This window comes from Chrysochloris asiatica, unplaced genomic scaffold (assembly GCF_000296735.1).
Source record: "Chrysochloris asiatica unplaced genomic scaffold, ChrAsi1.0 scaffold00203, whole genome shotgun sequence".
NCBI lineage: Eukaryota > Metazoa > Chordata > Mammalia > Afrosoricida > Chrysochloridae > Chrysochloris > Chrysochloris asiatica.
Window position 1 is genome coordinate 4,476,358 of NW_006408721.1, and position 21,657 is coordinate 4,498,014.

Here is a 21,657-nt window from a genome sequence, read left to right on the forward strand (position 1 = left end):
TACAAATTCCCCTAGCTGTAAGCCTTCCAACCTTCTAAATATTCCTTTATATGTGGTTCAGAGTTCTGGCACCATCCCCTGAGCCTGCTTGGTCTGGTATTCTGTGTTGATGCTGATGGAGCTCTTCACTGCACTGACACCCAATCCACCATCTTGTTTGTTCTCTCCTTTCCTGTCTTTTTAATGACCTTTCACTTTCTTCAGGTATGATGTTCTTGATGTCATCCCACAACTCTTCTGGTCATCAGTCGTTAGTGTCTAATGTATCCAATCTGCTCTTGAGATGGGATATATTCAATATCATATTTTGGCTTTCTTGGAGTTATTTTAATTATCTTCAGCTTCAGCCTGAACCTGCATATAAGCAATTGATGGTCTATTCCAAAGTCTGTCCCTAGACTTGTTTCGACTAATGATATTGAGCCTTTCCACTATCTCTTCCTAAAATGTAATCAGTTTGATTCCTGTGTATTTCATCTGGTGAGTTCTATGTGCCTAATTGCCTTTTAAATTGTTTTTAAAAGATATTTGCTATGAATAAGTTGCTGATCTTTCAAAATTCTATCATGGGATCACCAGCATTTTTTCTATCACTGAGGTCCTATTTTCCAATGACTGATCGTTCCTTTGCATTCCAAACACCAGTAATTCTGAATGCATCCTATTGCATGTTTGATCAATTTCAAACTGAATAAGTTAGAATTCTTCAATATCATCATCATGGCTTTAGTGTATTGATTAATAGTGGTATTAACCAGTCTTCCTTGTAGGTATATGGGTATTGTATTGTCCTATAGTAGGTAGTATTGTACTTTTGAATTGACTCGACAGCACTTAACAACAACAATATTGTACTTTTAGATAGATTTTGAAATGTTCTTTTTGATGATGAATGTGATGGCATTCCTCTTAAATATGTCATTGCTTGCATAATAAGCCATATGATTGTTGTATTAAAATTGGTCACTACAAGTCCATTTCACCTCATTGCTATCTAGGACATCTATCTTTATGTGTTACATTTAATTTTTGACAACCTCAAATTTTTCTAGGTTCATACTTCATACATTTCATGTTCTGATTATTAATGAATGTTTGCAGGTATTTGTTCTTATGCTGAGTTCACCCACTAGCAAATGAAGGTTCTAAAAACTTTGCTCCATTCATGTCATTATAATCAACTCTACTCTGAAGAGGCAGCTCTTTATCCAGGCCTATTTTGAGTGTCTTTCAAGCTTTGAGGCTCATCTTCCGGCTACATCTGTCAACATTCTGCTGTTGTTCATAAGGTTTTCAGTGACTTAACACTCAGAAATAACCTGATTCTCCTTCTTCCTAGTCTGTCTTAGTCCATAAGCTCTGCTGAAAGCTATCCACCATGGATAATCCTGCTGCTGTTGAAATATCGGTGTTATAGCTTCCAGCATCACAGCAATACATATGCCACCACAGTACGGCAAACTCCCAGATGAGTGGTGGAGTCTCAAGCATGGCATGTAAAGTGAGACTTCAACACTGACCTACAAATCCCTTCTAGGCTCTTCTATTAGTTTTTATTTTTAATAAAGAGAAAAATGACTGATATTTGGTGCAGCCATATGTGAAGTGAACCCACCACAGAGGGCAATTAGGTATTTTCTACTGAGCAGTGGGAAAAGCTACCTGTTTCTAGAGAAGTGAATTTGGCAGGAAATCTGCTTGGTGGTCTGAGATGTCATCCTGTGGAATGGGTCAGGATCTAAGTTCCAGTTTAGATCTAGTTCAGCCCCTAAACTCTGGTTATTTTAGAAAAACTACTGATGTTTCTATACCTCTTGTTACTATGCTTCTTTTGCATAGTTTGAAATTTGGGCATTTATATAGGTAATTTCAAAGTCCCTTTCAGGTCTAACATCCTGCAGTGATTTCTGTTGTAAATCATAGTTATTTAGATAAACATAAGGAAATAGCTCTATCCACTATGAAGGGTTCTTAGAAACACATCTTGAGTACCTTATTAACGATTTTGTTGTTGTTGTTATGTGCCGTGGAGTCAGTTCCAACTCATAGTGACCCTGTACAGGGTTTCCGAGGCTGTAAATCTTTACAGGAGCAGAAAGCCTCATCTTTCTCCCACGGAACAGCTGGTAGTTTCGAACTGCTGACCTTGCGGTTTGCAGCCCAATTCATAACCACTACGCTACCAGAGCCCTGGCAGGCAGTATGCAATTTTAAGGGTCTGCTATCATAACTGAGAGAAACATTTTGGTAACTGATTCTTGTTGCAGTTCTGCAGTTCTAAGTTGGTGAAAGTTCTCAGACCAAGTTATGTTCATTTTGGATAGACTGTCTGAAAGGGATAAATGGAGACTGTGTCCTGGCCTCAGTACAATGTATAATCTCTGTAGTCACTTTGTTTCAGAGCTTGACAAGATGCCCATACCCTGATTAGCCAATAAATGCACTTGTGGTGTTTCTTACTTGGATTTACCATCAATATCTGTGCATCCTCTGGTTGAGAATTTGGAGCAACTGGAAGCTTTCCCCTCTAAAATGATGCTGAGTTCTGCTTTCTTCCTTTTGTAGCCTTTAGATAATTAAACATTTGGCAAACTTAAGGAGGTTTGTGTCAGATCGTTCCGATACTGTGAAACACTAAGTGAATTTTACAGAGCAGTGGTTGCTCACGCAATAATGAAGGGTCTTGGAAGTCTATTCTGAGACCAGTATAGAAACAAAACAAGTGCTAAGGTAACCAATAATTGGGCAACAAATGAAGCATTGGGATTTCTTGCGAGCACCAACACTAAACGGAATGGAACTGAGGCCTCAAGAGCTTTATCTCAAGTACAGCCAGAAATAACCAATAACCGATCCCACACACTCCAAAGAGCAAACAGAGGCAGGACAGTCTCACTAAGCAGTGCTTTTTCTATAGTCTGTTGTCTTATTTCTTTAGTAAGTCAGTGCATTTTGTGGGTCTCTCTACTTTTCATTGTTCTTTGAGGACATTTTCACTGCATGTAAAATTTCAGGCAGAAAGTTGTTTTGTTTTGCTAGCACTTTGCAAATACTGTTCCTTTGTTTTTTTATCATCTATTGTTTCTGCTGAGAAACCAATTACCATTATTCTTATTGTTACCTTCTGTTTACACTGACTTCGTTTCCTAGCTGCTTTTAAAGTGTTCGATTTTGTTTTTGTTTTAAAAAGTTTTTGGTGTTTAGACGTTTGATGATAACATGCCTGTTGCTTGTAAGTGTCGTAGAGTCTGTCCTGACTCATAGTGACCCTGTATAGGGTTTCTGAAGAGTGACTGGTGGGTTTGAACTGCCTACCTAGTAGTTCAAATCAGCCTTGCAGTCTACTGCTTATCCTGCAGCTCCACACCATGACTCTGATAACATGCCTAAGTTAGATTTTCTTGCTTGAAGTTTGTTGACAGTATTGGATTTGTAGACTGATTTTAATAATTTAGAAAAATATATAATTATTTCTTCAAATATGTTTTTTTCTGTATCAATCTCTTCTCTCTCTGCAATTAAATGTATATATCACCTTCTATTATTCTATATTGTTCTAAATCTGAGAAGCTGGATTATATGAAGAAAAACATGTTATCAGGATAGGAGGAAGACTCATTAACAACCTGTGATATATAGATGATAACAACCTTGCTTGCTAAAAGTGAAGAAGACTTAAAATACTGATGAAGATAAAAATCCACTACCTTTGGTATGGATTGCACCTCAGTGTAAAGAAAACAAAAATCCTCACCACTAGACCAATAAATAACATCCATATATGTGGAGAAAAGATTGAAGTTGTCAAAGATTTCAACTTGCCTGGATCAATCCACCAGCAACACTCATAAAGGTACAAGTCAAGAAATCAAATGACATATTGCATTAGGCAAATCTGCTACACAAGACCTCTTTAAAGTACTGAAGAGCAAAGATGTCAGTTTGAGGACTAAAGTGCGCCTGACCCAAGCCATGGTATTTTCAATAGCCTCATATGCATGTGAAAGTTGGACAGTGAATAAGCAAGACCATAAAAGGATTGATGCATTTGGCTATGGTGTTGGAAGAGAATATTAAAAGTACCGTGGACTGCCAAAAGAACAATCCAATCTGTGTTGGAAAAAGTATAGCCAGAGTGTTCCCAAGAAGCTGGGATGGCCAGACTTCGTCTCTCATACTTTGGACATATTGTCAGGATGGACCAATTCCCGGAGAAAGATATAATGTTTGGTAAAATGGAGGGTTGGAGGAAAAGAGGAAGACCCCCAACAAAATGGATTGGTACAGTGGCAGCAGCAATGGGCATAATTTTAGCAGTGATTGTGGGGTTAATGCAGGACTGGGCAGTGTTTTGTTCTGTTGTGCACAGGGTCGCTATGAGTGGGTACCGACTTGATGGCACCTAACAACAACAACAGGGACAATTGTGCTATATGTCTCTGAGGTTTTGTTTATCTTATTCAGGTTTTTTTTCTATGAACTTCATTTTGAACTGTTTTTGTTGATCTGTCTCAACCACTGATTCTTTATTTTACATCATTCAATCTTCTAGTAAGCCCTTCAAGTACCTTTTCCCTTTCAGTTCCTGAATTCTATGCTTGCCCCCTGTAATAAGTAAGCCATGTCCAAAGACTTGAAAAACTTTTTTTTTGGCTAGTACTTGGTGTGATGAATTTTAGCATTTGAGTTTGTGAAATAAACCATTTCTAATACTTAACTACACAAAGTTTTAAAAAGAAATGAAAAGTTTTCTTTACTGGAGTCAAACAAAATGACCATAGCCTCACAGAGTCATAATTCAGAGATTTCACTGTTCAAGCTACAGTCTGCCAGAAAGAACTTGTAAAGCAATTATTGGTTAAATTCTACACATATGTTATACAAACCATTCTACAGGTAAGGTAAGACTTTAATCTCTAAAGGATAGTGAAGGGGTGGGGTAATGAGTTAAACTATCGAAGTTGTATAGTTGTAACCCAGCAGCAAAATGACAAAAAACTTAACAGGCACTTCACAAAAGAGGATACTAAATATTCAACAAACGCGCGAAAAAGAGGAGCTCCACTTGTTACGTGCAGTTGGATCCGACTCATAGCAACCCTGCACAAGTTTTCCGAGGATGTAAATCTTTATATGGGAGCAGAAAGCCTCATCTTTCTCCCGCGGAACAGCTGGTAGTTTCGAACTGCTGACCTTGCAGTTCGAAACGTGATCCGTAACCACTACGCTACCAGAGCTCCTCAACTAAACGTGAGGAAAATGAAAATAAAAATCATGAGACGCAACTATACAACTGCCCAAATGGCTATAACAAAGACGAAAACTGAGCAATCCTGAGCTCTGGTGAGGACAGATAAATTCTCACAGTCTGCTGGTAGCGAGCGAACATTGACACAGTGGCTCCAACAATGACTCAGATACAATTGTCAGGGTGGTACAGGGCCAGGCAGTGTTTTGTTCTTTTGAGTGCTGTTTGTTGTTAAGTGCCGTTAAGTCAGTTCCATCTCGTAGCAACCCTGTATAGGAGCGGGCGGCTGGTGAGCTAGAATCGCTGGCCTTGTGGTTCAAACCAACTTTGCAGTCCTGTGCATTAATCCACAGCACCACACCAGTCCACTCATATCATGTTTTTAAGTAAAGGTATAAGCTAGTATATGATATTAAAGATCAGAATAGTAGTTATCCATGAGGAAGAGGGCAAAGATTAGGAGGAGGTATGAGGGAAACTTCCTGGGATTTTATAATATTCTGTTTCTTGATTTGAGAGGTAATTACATGGGTGTGTGCACTTCGTGAAAATCCATCAAGTTGTACACTTGCAATTTGTGTGCCTTTCTTTATATTATACTTCACTAAGAAGTATACATTTTAAACACAGTTAATTTAATAACATTGGGAACATTTGTAAATAGGGGTTCCATCCTCATGAAACTATTAGATATTTTGAAGGAATAGAATAACTATTCCTGAAATTTGATTTGCACAGGATTGCCACATTCTCTGAGACTTAAGTAATGGATAGATTATTGGTAAAATTAGTGGGAGACCAGTGCAAGTGGTAACAAAAACATGAGAAAGGCATAAAAGTGAGCAAGTGCAGGTTATGCTCAGTGACTAGTGAGAGAAGAGTATCCACTGGTCCACTGAATGACCTTAGGTGGAAGGATCCATATGGGAGCAACATGGGAAGTGGTTGAGAAGCAAATCTGAGACCATCCCTGGAAGGCCTACAATGCTAGATGGGTTTGTTCTTAATGTCAAGATGAGTGAGAGCTGGTAAGAGTTTTGAAGAGGAAAATAGATTCCCTTCCACCAGTAGGCTGAGGTATATAGAAGGCACCTGCACTTACTGAGAATTATTTTATCATGGGCAATATGCACCATAAATTATTCCTTATGTTGTTAAAGTGATTTAGTCCCTGGGTGGTGCAAATGGTTAATGCACTTAGCTGGTAACCAAAAGTTTGGAGGTCCAACTATACCTAAAGGCAGCTTAGAAAAAGTCTGGAGATCTGCTTCCAAAACATTAGCTATTGAAAATCCTGTGGAGCACAGTTCTACTCTAACACACATGGGATAGCCGTGAGTCAGAATCAACTCAGTGGCAACCGATTTTGCTAGTGGTTGTAGGAATACAAACATATAAAGGAATAGGTTATTTTCTTTCACAAATAAGGAAATTGATACCCACAAAGCCTAACTTGCCCAAAGACAATGAAAGTGACCTGCTGACAGATGGGACAGTATTTGCTTCATTTTCTTAGAGTGACCCAGGAAATAGATCTGATAGAGGGGTTTAGCAAGTGATTTATTCATTTGTGATGAGAGGTGATGGGTAGGAGAGGAGGCAAAAATAACTTCAGTGGCATTCTGACATAACCACCATCCAGGACAAACGGCTGGCATGGTATCCCTGGTAACAGATATCCATCCCTGCCATAATACCTCATTTTCCTCTAGGCCAGAGAACCCAATTTGATGATTTTGCCCAAGCTGTGAAGTCAGAACTACTCAATTCCATGTCAGCTCAGGGCATTGCCTGTAGAAAAATACTTTTTATTTTAGCAAGTCATTATTAATGATTCTTCCTTTTTGTCTCAAAAATGTTCTGCTCAGTGATGCGCTGGGTGAATGATTGTTTTCTGAAATTTTCCGTCTCCATCACAGCTTTCAGATTTGGCTCACATGAAGAAGAGTTGAGAAAGTGAAAATTTTTCCTTTATCCATACTGACACTTGCACTACTAATTGTTTCTCTTTATGTGAATCTATGATGTGTCATTTTCTCATAGATAATGGTAGATCCATCCAGTCTAGGTTTGTGATTTGGGACAAGTTAATAAACCTCCAGTGTCTCAGTTTTCTTATCTGTATTATGCTTCCCAAGGAGCTCTAGTAGCGTAGTGGTTACGAGTTGGGCTGCTAACCTCAAGGTCAGCTAACTCAAAATTACCAATGGTTCTGCAGGAGAAAGATGAGGCTTTCTGCTCCTGTAAAGAATTTACAGCCTCAGAAACCCTATACAGGATCACTTTGAGTCGAACCCAACTCCACAGCACACTACCACCACCACTGCAGTTGCTTCCCAGTGAGACAATGGAAATACTGTCATTCGTATTATCTAACACATAAGCATCTATAACTGCTCCACATCTGTGCCTCTCAATACTATATTTGCAGAGAACACATTATTTCTTCCATCCATCGTTTTAACTAGTATGTATGACTCAGAACCAACTTGACGGCACTTAACAACAACAACAACGGCGCCCTTGCCACACTAACTCAGAGGTGAACAAGATGGACACACAGTGATGGACTAACAGGCAGGTTTCTTAACAGTGGCACTTTTGATACTCGAGAAGAGAGATTCTTTGTTGGCAGGCAGGGGATACTGTACTATGCACTGCAGGATGTTTCATAGCATCCCTATCCATGGCCTCACCCACTAGATGCAAGTAGCATACCTTCCAGCAGTTATAACAACCAAAATCATCTCCAAACATTTCCCAACGTTCCCTGGGGGCAAAATGGATCCTGATTGAGAACCAATCACAGACTTAGGCATATGCTTAGGACTCCAGCTATGGGAAGTAAAAATGCAATGTTTTTTTTTTTTTTTTTAAGATTTTATGTTAAAATAATTGTGTCATTGATATTTCAGAAGAACACCAACATGTTCGCATGCGTACATCCAACTGCTGCTGTTATTAAGTGTCGTCGAGTCGGTTTAGACTTATGGCCACCCTGTGTAGGATTTCCAAGGAGTGGCTGGTGTATTTGAACCGCCAACTCTGTGGTTCAACCAACCTTGTGATACAGTGCTTATCCTAAAGCGCCACATCAGGACTCAGAGCTGGGCCCTCTAAAAATGTTAATTAGTTTCTCCTGGGTCTAGTCCTCAGCTCTAGTGAGCTTGTAAATAGAATGAAATGCTTCAATTTACTTGTTTTAAAGTAGATGCATATGTTACCCAATTATGTTCATGTCCTTGGAAGCCTGATTAACATTTGTAAAATCTATGTATTAGTTAAAACCTGTTTTCCCTTATGACAATCAAATAAATGTCTCTTTCTATGAAGACTTACGTCTTGCGTGAATTCAGAGCTTTTCAAGCAGTTTGATATGGTTTGAATTCCTTAAAATGGGTTTAGTGTTTGGATTGTATTTGTGACAGCTGAGTAGTGTGACATATAAGTAGCTGGCACATTCAACTTCTTGTAATGAGTAGGGCTTTTAAATCATTATGACAATTAACAAATTTACACACTTTGATAAGAACTTGTAATAACAAGATCAGATCTTGTTTTAAAATGGCTTAAAATAAGTTTCTGACAAATGATGAAGATTTGGGGATGAAATCAGATTTGAATGCTATGGAGGTAACAGGGGGAATCAGAAGCTCCCCATAGTCTGGCTGGGTTGTGTCATCTCTCTCTTCTTTGCTAGTTTGTGCCCTTGCTGGCTTTTTCTGGGACTAGCACAGAAGAAGAATGTGAGGGAGCGAAATTTCTGCAAAGAGGTGAGAGTGGGGGAAGTTGAATGTGGACCATACCAAACCCTTAAAAATGCCCTCTGTGTCCTCTACCCTCATACCTTAAATTCTTCTAGAACTCTTCTCAGAGAAACTTCACCAGCAAGGAAAGAAATGGAGCAGAGCCATAGCTCTATTCCTGCAGTCCTTCTGTTAGTTGCTGTCCAGTCAGCTCCCACTCACGACGACCCTGTGGATAACAGGAGAAAACATTGCTTGGTCCTGCACCACCTGCATACTGCTTTGTATGTTTGAGTCCATTGTTGCAGCTCATGGTGAGCAGCTTCCGAACAGAAGCAATCTGAAAAGAGGTTCATCTTAACCTGAGGCCCCGTTTGACTTCTTTATAAAGTCCTTCTTCCCCAAGACTGAATACAGAGTGGGTCTATAGTAGTCCCACAAAGATACAAACACAGCCTTTTGTTTGAAGTTTGTAGTAGTATTTCTTATTATCCGGTCATCTGGTAGCGTAGTGGTTACAAATCGGGCTGTGAATCACAAGGTCAGCAGTTCAAAACTACCAGCTGTTCCACGGGAGAAAGATGAGGCTTTCTGCTCCCGTAAAGATTTACAGCCTTGGAAACCCTGTACAGGGTCGCTATGACTTGGAACCAACTCCACGGCACATAACAACAACAACAACAGCAAACCTTGGAGGAAGTTAGAAACTGCAGGGAGTTCTTCATCATTTTCCTTCCACAGATCCTGATTTCCTTCCTTAGATGACACCAGAAGCCACAGTGAACTAAGGTGCTTACTTTGTTCCGAGAGCTTGTCTAAAACTTCTCAGCTACCTCATAACCCAGGCTTCCCTGGGTGTCTTACGAATCTTTCCTCACCAGGTTCTTCTTTCCCACAAGAAGATGATCAATCCCATTTTCTGCATTCACATCCTTGATGTGGCCTCATGGCGCTTGGGGCTTGACCTGGGGCTTAGTTCTCTTACTTTCTCTATTGAACCTCAGCCATTTGCTTCAAGAAGAACACGCCTCAGGTAAGAGGATGAGACCCATATGATGCAAAGCAACCCCCACCAAGTGCAGCTTAAAGTAGAACTTACCCAGCTGACCTGCAGAGCTTCAATGAGAAGCAGAGTCCAGCCTCGATCTGCTGACCCCACTGACATGACAAGGAATAAATGATTGTTGGGATAAGCCACTTAGTATGGCGTGCTTTGTTTCTCGGCAGTAGATGGGCAGCCTGATTACACCTGGATCAACAATGTTATCGATGGGCTTTCTTCTCAGGTGGTTCAGTTTCTCTTTGAATCTCAGCAAATCACTGGCAAACACTGCTCACCTTCCTCAGGAATATGCTGCAGATAGTAAAGAAACAAACAGAAACCAACATCAGAAAAGTAGTTTCACAAAACCGCCTACGAAACTAGTAAAAACATAAAAATTGCCTTAAAGTAGTCAACAGATTTATTAACTATTGTAAATAAAAATGTGGTATTCACAACTGTCTTTATTTTCCTCTGTTCACAGTTGGCCTTTTATTCTTTATTCATTGAATTTATATAGAATACTACAAACATATTGTTAAACATTATTAAATAGTCAGTATTCAAGCAGCATTAAACAAAGAAAGCCCAAAACTTTATAAATAAACAGCAGTGAAGAATCTGACCATATTCTGAGCTGGAAAGGTCAAATAATGTGAAGATGTCAACTCTTTTCAGCCTGCTTAATATTAATGAAATACAATTTAATGAAAAGTGTAATATGGGGGTACTTAAAATGCTTTCAAAGTTCATTTAGAGAATAAATAAGTAAATAAGCAAAAGTCAGGCCAGCAAGTTCAGGTCAAAGCATTACCTGTAGATAGATTCTATGCTGTGTACATTTTACCCCATATAAATAAAGCAGTGATAATTGAAACAGTAGAATTCTGGTACAAGAGAAAATATGAGACTGAAAATAGCTGTTATGTAGAATGTATTTACTATATGAATTTCAGTGATGCATGAGACACTAATGGGGTAGAGGTATTCTTCTCAGTGATTTTGCTGGGATAACAGGTTACCACTTTGCAGGAAGCATCAGTTTTATAAGTAACTTGAGGGTTGCTGCTGTTGTTAAGTACCGTGGATTCGGCTCTGACACATAGTGACCCTGCACAGGGTTTCCAAGGCTGTAAATCTTTACGGGAGCAGAACACCTCATCTTTCTCCTGTGGAACCGCTGGTAGTTTCAAACAGCTGATCTTGACGTTGGCAGCCCGACTCATAACCACTATGCTACTGGAGCTCCTTAACTTGAGGATAGGCGCCTCTTATTCTCATTTTGTCCCTCCAGTGCCTGAAACACAGAAGGTGCTCATTTAACACTCAACCTACTTTACTGAAGACTTACATAGACAATTTAATCCAAGTGAAACAACACAAAAGTTAAGTGGATATGAGCTATTTAGAAAAATATGTGCTTAGAAGTCTTGATGTGATGCTGTAGGATAAGCACAGAGTTGCTATGTGTCGAAAACAACTTAACCGCACTTAGCAACAACAATAATAGGAGTAATAAGAGAAATCACAAAGAAAAGGAGCAAAAGATTTGAATACATATAGATGAATAAACTTAAAAGTATTTCAAAATAAACGAAAAGGCAAAAACTATATAAACACTTCATATAAAGAAGTGCTACACAATAATATTCAATATTCAATAGTATTGAAAATATGAGGTATTTTTAATAACCTCATATGCATGTGAAAGTTGGATAATGAATAAATAAGACTATAGAAGAATTGATACATTTGAATTAAGGAGTTGGAGGACAATATTAAAAGTACCATGGATTGTCAAAAGAACAAACAAATCTGTGTTGGAAGAAGTACAACCAGAATGTTCCTTAAAAGTCAGTATGGTGAGACTTCATCTCTCATATTTCAGAGATGTTATCAGGAGGGTCAAGTCCCTGGAGAAGGACATCACACTTGGTAAGTGGAGGGTCAACAAAAATGAAAAAGAATTAAGACTCCCAATGAGATGGATTGGTAGCCGCAAAGGGCTCAAGAGCAACAATGATTGTGAGGTTGGTACAGCGCCAGACAGTGTTTCATTTTGTTGTGCATAAGGTTGCTATGAGTTGGTACTGACTCAGTGGCACCTAACAATAACACAGTAATAAGAAAAGCACTTCATCCTTAATGGATAAATAAACAAAGTTCATAGGCAGATAATTCACTATGGTAGCAATTTTATTTTATATATGAAGTCCTGGTAGGGTGCTGTGGGCAAATGCGCCAGGCTGCAGAGTCATTTGAACTGCAAGGTCAGTGGTTCAATGTCACCAGCTGCTCCTTGGAAACCCTATACAGGGTTGCTATGAGTTGGAATTGACTCGATGGCACTTAACAACAACATCTACATAAAGCCATTGTCTCCTTCTAAATCAGGAAAACATTTAAAAATAAAAGCAAGCAATGCTAGTGAGTAGGTAGCTAAACTAGCACATTCATAGAAGCGGAATACAGTATGAATTGCTACAGTAATTGTGAAAGACTATTTTTTGCATAATTATTAAAAATCATGAAAATGTAAACAAGGTTTACTCCTATCTTTATACTTTGGAACAACCCTTCAAAGGAAATAATCCGAAATTGAAATTTTAAATTTTGGCATTCAGATGTGCACAGTAGTCTTATTTATATCCGTAAAAAGAAATTTGAAGCAACATTAAAGTCTAACAATAGAGGCAGGGTTAAGAAAATATGTATAGTCTATAAAATATGTGTTGTAGTCACTGCCTGTAGTACCTATGAAAAACAAAGTATCATGAAAATGCCATCATTATCTAATGGCAAGGGTTAATCAGGCTACAAACCATATACTAAACTGGATAGGGTGTGCAAGATGACCACCTGTTATATTGCTCCCCTCCACAAAACCTAGTGCAGGCTGTATCTCTGAAGAGTTTTTACTCACAGATTGTTGAGTTTTCTACCACATGACCCTTAGCCAGAACTGCTTGCACAAAGGATCAATGTATGTGTCAGTACACCAAAAGCAAAACCTACTGAGGTGGAGTTGCTTTTGAGACCTAGTGACCTCATGGAAAGGAAAAGAGTAGACTGTCCTCATAGGGTTTCAAAGACTCTACGTCTTCATGGAAGCAGACTGCCACATCTTTCTCTTGCAGAGTGACTGATGAGTTCATATTGTCAACCTCTCAGTCGGCAATAGAGCATTTAACCATTGTGTCACCTGGGATCCTTGCCTGTGCCAATGGACCCTTTTTGTCTGGAAGCTTGGTTTTTAGTTTGTGGATGATTTCTGGTATTTTTTTTCCCTTGTAAAATTTCTTCCCATTCTTTTTTTCTGTTCTCTTCTCAGAGCTCCTAGTAATTGGATGGATTATAGAGCTTTCTTAATTTCCATCTCAATGTTTTTCAAATCAGCTGCAAAAGATCTCTTTAAAGTGTTATAGAACAAAGATGTCAGTGTGAGGATTAAGGAGCACCTGACCCAAGTCATGGTATTTTCAGTTGCCCCATCTGCATGTAATGCTGGAAAATGAATTAGGTACACCACAGGAGAAACGATGCATTTGACTTATGGTGTTGGAGAAGATTATTAAAAAGTACCAGGTAGGCGGCAAGTGGGCGGACTAGTCAGGAAGGCTGTACAAATCCTCTACAACAAAGATACAGATAACCAAATGAAAGAGATGCAGATGATAGTTCTGGAACTCTGAGCTTCAGATGAAGGAATAGAGAAGTGTAGTTAAAGTTTACTAGGAGACACAGCTGAGCAAACAAAGAAAAATGAGGAGAGATTGATGATATGAACCAGCAACCAAATGGGCACAACCATCTTGAGCTTTTGAGAGAGGCTTCAGAGGCAAGAAAAGTTATCCATGTTGCAGAAACTTATCTGTGGCTCACAAAAACAAGTTTTTATCTTGTTCCCCACACTCACCTAGCTACCAGAGGTGAGGTCAGTCCCCATCCTGATACACCCCCAAGGAAGAATTGGGGAGGAAAAGATGACACCTGAGGGAAACTGCTAATCTGTGCTGGCAGCCAGGCCAGTCATGGTGTGGCCATCTTGAACTTTCCATGTGTGACTTGAAGGCAAGAGGGCAGTAGACGGCACAGAGGCATACCACTATTGGAAAACAGAAGGGTTAAATTTTTTTTTTTTCTTTTCTTCTTTTACCCTACATCATCTTGGTGACTGGAATTTTGCTAGCCCCCATCCGTGGACACTTTCAGGAAAGCTCCTGCTCTCCTGGGCTGCTGAAGCAGCATCAAACTGTGTGGGGAACTAGCAGCACCAACCCTGAAACCTGGAACCAGGTGTGGCCTATTCCAGACCTGCAGAGCCAATTCTGGTCAGCCCTGGACTAAAGGAACCTCTCACCTCTGGGTTGGAAATACCCTGATCCCCCAGCTGTTTTGAGGTCTGCATGATATACATTTGGATAGATTGCCCAGAACAGAAAACACCTAGCCCTAGAGGAACATCCAGTGTTGAGTGTTACAGTATAATCTTACCCACTCACTACATGAGACTAGCTGCAGAACTCAGAATTCTCCATTCTCTGATCTGGAAGCACCTGCCCTGGTTTTTGTTCCCTTTCATTGGTTTTGTTTCTTTAGTTTTTCTCTCTCACCTTACTGCTCTTCTTTCTTACTCTCTTTTCATTTTTCCTTCTTTTTTAAAAATGCCACTTTCACAACTGCTACTGCTGCTTTCTTCTTTTTTTTTTTTTTTTTTTTTTAATTCCCTCTTTATTTAAACTTTGTTGTTGTTGTTACTACTCTCTGGTCTCTTTTTTACCTAATTGTGTTTAGGTCTTTTTCATTTTTAAATTTTTTTCTCTTTTTATTATTTTATTGACCTCATTTTCTTTCTTTCTTTCTTTTTTTTTGCTAACTCTTGCCTGCTTTTTTCTTTTTTCTTTACTATTTACTTTTTGATGTTGTTTGCTGGTTTGTGTTTATTTTCCTTCTCTATTTTGTATGTGTTTTCACTTCATGCCTCACCTAAAAAGAAACAACATTTCAGCCACACAGCTCAACACAATTGTACACTCTTCAACTGTACCCACTGGGCAAGAGCCAACACCAGCTGCTGTACACTGGGTCAGTAACACAACCAACATAGGTCAGCACCATCCTAAACTGAACAGCATGAACAGTGAACAGAGAATGGTACACAAGCTCATTTCCTGATACACCCACCAGGAAGCAGTTGTGTCTAAGAATACAGTAACATACAATCCTCAACTAAATACAAATATAATATCACAATATATCAAAAGCAACAGACAATTTCTATCCACACAAGAAACAAGGAGGAGCTAGACAACATTTCTGAGAGGGAAAAAGGCATTGGAAGTACCCAAATCTGCAAATAGACATCCCAGAAGAGCAATACTAAGATCTCAGAAATGGCATTACATTTAAAGGACAAAGGAGTAGATTTGAATCATTGAAAGCCTGACATAATGAGCTTGAAGACAAATCACTCAATACGAGTAAGCTAGGAGAATAATCAGAAACAGTGAAAACATCTGAAGAAAGACTAAGATTCATGTGGGACAATGTGGAGAAGAATAACTTATGGGTGATTGGAATTCCAGAACAGGAAGAGACAAAAGCACAAAAAATATAGTTGAAGAGCTGTTTGAAAGAAAATTTCCCTAACATCATGAAAGACAAGATGATAGTCACACAAGAAGTTGAACAAACCCCAAACAGTACAGACCCCAAAAGAAAACCATAAAACATATAACCATACTCTCTAAAATCAAAGACAAGGAAAGAATTCTGAAGGCAGCTCAGGAAAAAAATGAAAAGTTACCTACAAAGAAGAACCAATTAAGTTAAAATTTTGTTTTCTCAGCAGAAATCATACAATCAAGAAGGCACTGGAGAGATATATACAAAACTCAGAAAGAAAAGAAAAATTGCCAACCGAGAGTCATACCTAGCAAAACTGTCCCTCAAATACAAATGTTAAATTAGAACATGTCCAGATAAATAGAAACATAAAGGAATTTGTAAAAATTAGACCAATTAAAAAAAAAAAAAAAAAAAAAAAAGTACTAACGGGAGTCCTTTGGACTGAGAACCAACAACAGCAAACTATAACCAGAAATTGACATAACAGCACCACCACCCAGAATTCAGTCCAGATATAGAAGTGTCTAAAGTAAAACAAACTTGCAAGACTGAAAATAGGGAATCAGAGATATTAATTTACAATCAAGACAATTACAAAGCAAAAAGAGGGAAAAGTATAGTTACAAAATTCTAAATGGCAAGAAAGTAAAACAGATTACAAGATAAAGTGGACTGTTTTAAACTTGGGAAGAAATTAATAAATTACAGGGTAACCACAAAGAAAATTTATATACCATCACATCAAATCAAGAAAAGGAAAAACCATGAAGTTTCCACAAATATTAAAATAACAGCAGCAAAGAAAAAAACAAAATGAACTCAGCAAAAAATATGTGGAACAAAACACCCCACACACACCCTTCCGGACCCCGCCACCCCTACCCTACACACACACACACACACAGGGTGGGCTGTCTGAATGTATACTTTGGGGAAATTGGCTTGAGGGGACCAACTGTTCCTTTTTTAGATTTCAACCAGGCCCCTTAGTTTTCAGCCCTGTGTGTTACCCTCATTTGCACAGTATCTGGGTCTCCAAATGCTAAGCATTTCTGGGGACCTACTAAGCAAGTCATCTTTTACTCTGCAGGCATGTAGGCTGGTGCTTACCCCAGTCTACCACATTAGTCACTACTCCTGCATCTAATTTCCTGTGCCTGCCAAAATATCTAATTTTCTATAGTTTCCTTCTATCTTCTCTTCTTTCCTGTGGATTTATACATTTTTATTCCTTCACTGTGTGGCTTATTGCACTTAAAGACAGAGATGAGAATTTTTTTTTTTTTTTTTTTAAGTAAGTGATAAGCCATCTAATATAACTAGAGATAGATTGCTTTTGGTAGAAATATGAATAAAATTACAGGGAAAAGTCAACACTGCTTACTGTAAATAATAGAAATCACAGGGTCAGCTGTTCAACCCCATTAACTGCTCCTCAGAAACACGGTACAGGGTTGTTATGCATCAGAACCGAGTCAACCTTTCTGAAGAACAGCAAAAAGTTAAGCATAGTAACAAGGTGGTCCAGCATGCATGGCTAATGTCATCTTCTTATCATAGAGATTTCACAGAATTATGTAGATGCTGGGCAGGAATGCTAAGGAAGTTTAGTGATTCTGTTTCACAAATATTTGTTAAGAAAGTCACATAATCAAAACCATTTTCTAGAGCTGTTTTCTGCAAGTTGGCACAAATGGTGAAGGGGAAATTAATATTTTCACTTATTGCTTTTTTGGGGGGTGATTTCTCAGAGAAAAACTGTAAACATGAAAAACTGACTAATTTTGTGAGAAAAGGATGTGGAAGTCATCATTTGGACTGACTGCATTGTAGCATACAAATGCAAATATACTTCTAAATGTTACTAGTGATTTTGTGCCGTCAAACCCACTAGCCACTCTTAGAAACCCTATGCAGAGTTGCTGTGAGTCGGAATTGACTCAAAGGCACACAACAACAGCAAGCTATATTAAAGAATTCATATCATAAAGTTGATTTTTTTGCTCATATCCAACAATGAACCAAAATTTGCTTTTTCTGCCAAACTTCTAACTATTTGTCTATCTGCCAGTTTGTCAAGTTTCCTATCTGTCCAGAATCATGAAAGTATAAATAAGGTTTGCATACATAGAATCCATCTTAAGGAAATAACCCAATCATCCAAATGAATTTTGGGGGGTTATTACCTGACTCATGGTAATCCCATGAACAACAGAATAAAATGTTGCTCAGTCCTGCAACAATTCCCACTGAAGATTGAGCCATAGGATATTTTTTACTTATTTTTCTGAAGCTGATTGCCAGACATTTCTTCCTAGTGTCTGAAGCTCCACTGAAATGTTCTCAGCATTGCAGCAACATGCAGGCATCCAGTGATAGATGGGTGGTGGCTATCCATGGTTACTGCACATTGGCCAGTAATCAAACCTAGGTCTCCCACATCCAAAGCAAGAACTCTACCACTGAACCATCATCACTGTTCTCTGATTAAAATTTGGGCATTAATATATTCATGCCAGTAAGAAATTGGAAACAATCTCTGTTTTACACACTATACACATATACGCAAATGCACAAATGCATACATAGACACACACTCCCAACTCAGCCCAGTCAGGTGTTCTTAATTACACAGTCAGGGCTTGAGAGAAGCACAGAAAGAGTTCATCTTATGAACAGGAGGAAAGCAGAGTATGTGGGAACAGATGGCTGGAGGCGGGCAGGTGGAGTCGTGGGTGTTTGTGGAAGTTCTCTTCTGATTGCTCCAGTTTTGTCAAGAGAGTAAGCAGTAAGGTCATCAACTGAGAGTGAGATTGGGGGCCCGAGGTGGTGGATGTGGAGGGAGTGGAAGGTGTGAAACAATCGGCCACTGAAGTGGGAGCGAAAATACACCAGGGAAATACAAAATAACTGCTGGTAGCTAGGCAGACCCACTTGAAGTTATTGGCAAGAATCTAAAGCAAGACAAGTCAGCATGGCTGTGTACACATTTCCAGCCATTCACTGAGCCCTGATGGCACAACAGCTAACCGGAAGGATGGTGGTTCAAACCCACCCGGGAACTCCATGGGATAAAGACTGTATTCTAGAAAACCTTATGGAGCAGTTATCTTCCATCATATGAGTCAAAATCAATGGGATGATGCCCAGCAACAACAATGGCGGCATGGAGTCTGTAGGGCAGAGAGTGCAAACAGTCAGAGATAATTGAATTTATAGTTTTGCTGAGAAGAAACATTGAAAGATAAATGAAGGTATATAAAAGGAAGTTACAAAAGATTGATGAAAGAATTTAAGGTGGATGAAGAATGAAGAGGAGAGGATATCAAATGGGTGGGATCAGTGAAACGGTGGTAACATCAATGGATCATAAATCATAGTGGGATCCGAGAGAGCTTGAGAGAGAATGCTGAATATATAAGCGATCAGGACCAGTATGAACATGGCATGAACTTTGTATGATGGGATAACTGCAGGGATTTGTTATGACAAGGTCTGGGATGCCACCATGGGAGTGAGAACTTGAGGGAAGTGGAAGACCAGTTCAACAGAGTATAAGGAGTGATTATTGAACTTCCTTTCCAGGCTGCATGAAGGTTCATCTGGGGTAACAGTAGCTGGTCCCAGATCGAATGGGAGAAAAGAATAGAACTTAAATTCTAATGGAAAAACAAAAAGACAAACTGTAAAAGTAGAGATCAGAGGATTTCCCTAAGACTATGGCCCTGAGCCATTCTTTAAATCCAGAAGCAAGACTCTCACCTGAGACCACCTTCTAGCAAAGTAAGAGTGACACACAAAATCAAGTATATTACCCTAGAGGTCAGTGCCCTACTTAACAACCATCAGCATGACATCTAGAGGTAAACAATTTCTCAAAAGCAAAAATGAGATGATAAAGGGCTAAAGAAACTAGAGCACTGGAAAAGGAACACGCAGAATACTGTTATGCCCATAATTTGGGGTCCCCAAAGACCACCAAGGAGCCGACACCGATGCAAGTGCACAAGGGTTGTTTATTCAAGCTCAAGCTCGGACTCCACCTGCATCTGACGCAGCAGATTAGGGATAGAGCCCCGAACCATTTGTCCATGGGGTTTTTATAGAATTTTCAAACAAGCTCGGATTTCTCAGCTTTACAATTTTTGGATTGGTTAACAATTGGCAAACTATGAGATGTTACAGTTTAATTGGTCAGGACTGGTGGTCTTTGTTCTTAGGCTAGGGCAAAGGAAAACATCTGGCATCTGGCCTTGAGCTGCCTGGCTATTTATACATATATCATTTTCTTGGAGCTAGAGGACGTGCTAAAGCTTATATACAAAATGGATTCTTCTCTTTGGTCCTACAATACAATTCAAGAAAATGTTGAAATGGGATCAGTGTAACTAATGTCAGTGGAAATTGTCAAATAGGAACATAACTTGCTATGTAAACTTTCACCAAAAATTCAATACAATATCTTTTTAAAAAGGGGAAACTGAATATAGTTCTCTGGACCTGATCATTCTGAAGATTTTGGTGAACTTGTTGTTGTTGTTAAGTGCTGTCGAGTCGATTCCAACCCATAGCAACCCTGTATAGGGTTTCCAAGGAGCAGCTTGTGAGCTTGAACCACCAACCTTACAGTTCAAATGGCTTTGCAGTATGACACATTAGCCAACAATGCCACACCAGGACTTAGGGAGACCATTTTCAGTGGAGCAATAGGGCAGAAGCCAGAGTACAGAGAACTGGGGCCTGATTGTGTTGCAGGCAAGTAGATGTGATTCATGATTATTTCATGACCTTTAACTTGCAGAAGATAAATAGGCAACAGGGAACACAGTAAGAGCCCTGGTGCTAAGTGGTTAAGTGCTCTCAGCTCACAAAAAGGTCAGCTGTTGGTTGAACCCACCAGCTGCTCCACAGGGGAAAGATGTGGTGGTCAGCTCCCAGAAAGATTACAGACTTGGAAAACCCTTCCTCCTGGGCAACTCTTCTCCATCCTCCAGGGTCACCAAGTGTCATAATCTACTCAACAGTAAAGGGTTTGACTTTGGTTTGTATGCAGATAGGAGTCCCTGGGTGGTTCAAATAGCTGACAGACTCAGCAGCTAATCAGAAGGTTGGCAGTCCACTTAGGGGTGCATCAAAAGAAAGGTCTGGTGTTCTACTCCTGAAAAATCAACCATTGAGAACCCCATGGAATACAATCCTGCTCTGACACACACATGGTTGCCATGAGTCCAGGCTGACTCCGCAGCAACTGAGTTAGTGTTTCTAGTTTGATGTACTGATGGAAGTAAGGTGATCTGCTGAGATTGGGAGCAGGACAGGTGGGGATGGCAGTAATAAGGAAGGACTTGGGAAGGGGATAAAAATGTCAGGTGGTCTCTGAAGAGAAAGGGTGTCAGCAATATGAAGGAAAAGGGATGCCAGGATGACAGAAGGCTCAGCCAAAGCAAAGAGTGAAAATAGTTAGATTTTTCTCTAGTAATCAGCCATCCAAGCAGAAAAAAAGTGAAAAGAGAGGAAAAAAAGAATATGGCTCAAGTTCTTGGCATTGAGGTCTGCAGTGACTGTCGCATAAAGACAAAGGCACAAAGTTGTATAAAGTGCTGATGAGATAGGGGCTGATGAAATGGACCATGGGTCCAGTTGGAGCCATAAGAATGTGGGCCACATGGGGAAGGAGAGGGAAGAAGTAAAAAAGCCCTGATATCCCAATATGACTGAAAACCAGGGGTTGAGAGGTGAGGCAGAAGAAAGAACGTGGCCTGCAGGTAAGGGGGTCTGGAGTTAAGCTTAGCAGCTGGTGGTCCCTCCTGGCCCTCTGGGTCTAAAGCTGTGCAGTTCTGCCTCCTGCTTCTCATTTCTCTCCCCAAAGAAGTTAGCCTGCCAAAGCTGCAGTGCCATAAGCAACTCATCCCTACAGCTTCTCAGAAATCTGAGATGAGAAAGGTTAATAAGGACAAGGACACCTAAGTCCCCTTCCCGAGGCCATTTTAATG